This window comes from Salmo salar, chromosome 14 (genome assembly GCF_965601325.2).
Source record: "Salmo salar chromosome 14, fSalSal1, whole genome shotgun sequence".
Taxonomy (NCBI): domain Eukaryota; kingdom Metazoa; phylum Chordata; class Actinopteri; order Salmoniformes; family Salmonidae; genus Salmo; species Salmo salar.
This window is the reverse complement of record NC_138304.1, coordinates 108,796,049-108,800,313: the sequence shown is the minus strand read 5'-3', so window position 1 is coordinate 108,800,313 and position 4,265 is coordinate 108,796,049.

Here is a 4,265-nt window from a genome sequence, read left to right as displayed (position 1 = left end):
CCTATCTAAGAGAACACAGAGGGGTTTTCTTTAATGGAAGCCTCTCTAATGCTAATTCAGTTGAGTGTGGTGTACCGCAGGGCAGCCGGCTAGGGCCATTAATGTTTCCTGTTTTTAACCAATGACCTTCCACTGACCTTGAATAAAGCCTGTGTGTCTGTGTACCCTGACGACTCGACAGTATTAACGTCGGCTACGACAGTCAAATAAATAAATGACACCGTTAACATAGAGCTGCAGTCAGTTATAGAATGGGTAACTACCAATAGGTTTAACATAGAGCTGCAGTCAGTTATAGAATGGGTAACTACCAATAGGTTTAACATAGAGCTGCAGTCAGTTATAGAATGGGTAACTACCAATAGGTTTAACATAGAGCTGCAGTCAGTTATAGAATGGGTAACTACCAATAGGTTTAACATAGAGCTGCAGTCAGTTATAGAATGGGTAACTACCAATAGGTTTAACATAGAGCTGCAGTCAGTTATAGAATGGGTAACTACCAATAGGTTTAACATAGAGCTGCAGTCAGTTATAGAATGGGTAACTACCAATAGGTTTAACATAGAGCTGCAGTCAGTTATAGAATGGGTAACTACCAATAGGTTTAACATAGAGCTGCAGTCAGTTATAGAATGGGTAACTATCAATAGGCTGGAGGTGCTAAATATATTTTTTTAAATGAAAGCATTGTTTTTATGACAAATCACTGCTCAACCCTAAACCTCATCTAGATATATTATTGAATAATGTGGCGATTGAGCAAGTTGAGGAGACTAAACTGCTGGGTGTCGCCCTAGATAGCAAGCTGTCATGGTCAAAACATACAGACTCAATGGTTGCTAAAATGGGAAGAGGTCTGTCCATGATAAGGCATTGCTCTGCCTTCTTGACATCTCAGTCGACCAGACAGGTCCTACAGGCCCTAGTTTTGTCGCACCTGGACTACTGCCCAGCTGTGTGGTAATGTATGGCGAAGAAGGACATAGGTGAATTGCAGTTGGTCCAGAACAGAGAGGCACGCATTGAACTTCGATGTACATGGAGGGTGAATGTCAGTAACATGCATGTCAATCTCTCCAGGCTCAAAGTTGAGGAGAGATTGCCTGCATCACTATTGGTCTTTGTGCGAGGTATTGATGTGTTGAAGGTACCCAACTGTCTGTTCAAGCAGTTGGCACACAGTCCAGACACTCATCGGTACAACACAAGACATGCAACCAGAGGTCTCTTCACAGTCCCCAGGTCCAGAACAGAGGCTGGGAAATGCACAGTATTAAATAGAGCTATGACTACATGGAATTCTCTGCCATCCCAGGTAACTCAAGCTAGCAATAAAACCAGTTAAAAAAAATAATAATTAAAGAACACCTTACGTCACAACGGGGACTGTGAAGAGACACCACCATTTTGATATATTTTGCATTGTAATTTTTATTGTATTATGTAGGTGGGTGGCCTGAACGAGCCTTGGCTTGTGCGAGCTGGAATGGCTCATTGGGCAGGAGCCATCTCCTGTTTCTGAAGTGTGAGACAAAGGCAGGAGATGACGTAGTATTATGTAGTGCTATGTTATTATATTATGTATTATATTATATTTGTTGTGTTTTGTTTGTTTCCTGTTTGGCAGCGGCTAATTGGGGACATTACTGTGCAGCCGTATTCATCGACCTGGCCAAGGCTTTCGACTCTGTCAATCACCACATTCTTATTGGCAGACTCAACAGCCTTGGCTTCTCTAATGATTCCCTCGCCTGGTTCACCAACTACTTCTCTGATAGAGTTCAGTGTGTCAAATCGGAGGGCCTGTTATCCGGACCTCTGGCAGTCTCTATGGGGGTGCCACAGGGTTCAATTTTCGGGCCGACACTTCTCTGTATACATCAATGATCTTGCTCTTGCTGCTGGTGAGTCTCTGATCCACCTCTACGCAGACGACACCATTCTGTATACATCTGGCCCTTCCTTGGACACTGTTAACTCCAGACGAGCTTCAATGCCATAAAACTCTCCTTCCGTGGCCTCCAACTGCTCTTAAATGCTAGTAAAACTAAATGCATGCTCTTCAATCGATCACTGCCCGCAGCTGCCCGCCCGTCCAGCATCACTACTCTGGACGGCTCTGACTTAGAATACGTGGACAACTACAAATACCTGGGTGTCTGGTTAGACTGTAAACTCTCCTTCCAGACTCACATTAAGCATTCCTAATCCAAAATTAAATCTAGAATCGGCTTCCTATATCGCAACAAAGCATCCTTCACTCATGCTGCCAAACATTCCCTCGTAAAACTGACCATCCTACCGATCCTTGACTTCGGTGATGTCATTTACAAAATAGCCTCCAACACTCTACTCAACAAACTGGATGCAGTCTATCACAGTGCCATCCGTTTTGTCACCAATGCCCCATACACTACCCACCACTGCGACCTGTATGCTCTCATTGGCTGGCCCTCGCTTCATACTCGTCGCCAAACCCACTGGCTACAGGTTATCTACAAGTCTCTGCTAGGTAAAGCCCCGCCTTATCTCAGCTCACTGGTCACCATAGCAGCACCCACCTGTAGCACGCGCTCCAGCAGGTATATCTCACTGGTCACCCCTAAAGCCAACTCCTCCTTTGGTCGTCTCTCCTTCCAGTTCTCTGCTGCCAATGACTGGAACGAACTACAAAAATCACTGAAGCTGGAGACTCTTAACTCCCTCACTAGCTTTAAGCACCAGCTGTCAGAGCAGCTCACAGATCACTGCACCTGTACATAGCCCATCTGTAAACAGCCCATCCAACTACCTCATCCCCATACTGTTATTTATTTATTAATCTTGCTCCTTTGCACCCCAGTATCTCAACTTGCACATTCATCTTCTGCACATCTACCATTCCAGTGTTTAATTGCTATATTGTAATTACTTCGCCACCATGGCCTATTTATTGCCTTAACTTACCTCATTTGCACTCACTGTATATAGACTTTTTGTTTTCTTTTGTTGTACTGTATTATTGACTGTATGTTTGTTTATTCCATGTGTAACTCTGTGCTGTTGTTTGTGTCGCACTGCTTTGCTTCATCTTGGCCAGGTCGCAGTTGCAAATGAGAACTTGTTCTCAACTAGCCTACCTGGTTAAATAAAGGACTTGTTCTCAACTAGCCTACCCTGGTTAAATAAAGGACTTGTTCTCAACTAGCCTACCTGGTTAAATAAAGGACTTGTTCTCAACTAGCCTACCTGGTTAAATAAAGGTGAAATAAAAATAAATAAAAATTGTCGGCCCCCCTTGTCTTACCAGACGCTGCTGTTCTGTCCTGCCGATACAGCGTATAACCAGCCAACTCTATGTTGATAATGTTGTTCAGCCACGACTCCGTGAAGCATAAGATGGTACAGTTTTTAATGTCCCATTTGTAGTTAAATCTTCCTCGTAGGTCGTCGATTTTATTTTCCAATAATTGCACGTTATCTAGTAGAACGGAAGGAAGTGGCGGTTTATTCAATCGCCTACGAATCCTCAGAAGGCAGCCCTCCCTCCATCCTCTGTTCTCTTTTTCTCTGTCTTCTCTTCACGTGAATGACAGGGATTTGGGCCTGTTCACGGGAAAGCTATATATCCTTCAAGTCGGGCTCGTCGGACTCGTTATAGGAAAAATAAATCTTCTGCCAGTTCGCGGTGAGTAATCGCTGTTCTGATGTCCAGAAGTTATTTTCGGTCATAAGAGACGGTAGCAGCAACATTATGTACAGAATAAGTAAAGTTACAAACAATGCAAAAAAAAACACATTTGGTTAGGAGCACGTAAAACGCCAGCTATCTTCTCCGGCACCATGATACTATTGAGATATATGTTTCAGTTAGGTTGGATGTTTGGTCTTTACAGTAATGGTTATCAACTATACTGCAGGGATGGAACGTAAAGTCGCAAAAAATAGAGGTTTTGGTGGCAGCTGCAGAGAGGTATTTGGGTGTGCGAGACTTGACTTCAGAAGAGTTAACGGGTGTGTTTAGTGATGGTGTCCCATCCTTTCAGGCTGTTGGCCTGAAGTAAGACTAAATAGATTTGAATTGTGGAGTCTGGAATGTATTATTTTTTGTGAGTGTAGTGTTAAATGGTAGGGTATTTGTTGTATTCATTTCAGTATTTTTTTTTGTTGTTGATTTTTTTTATATTAAAAATGTTTAAAAAAGTACAAGGGAGTTATACTCCAGCGGACTAGGTGGCGGTAATGCAACATTTACTGGATGCCAAGCACCGTTAAATCTCTTC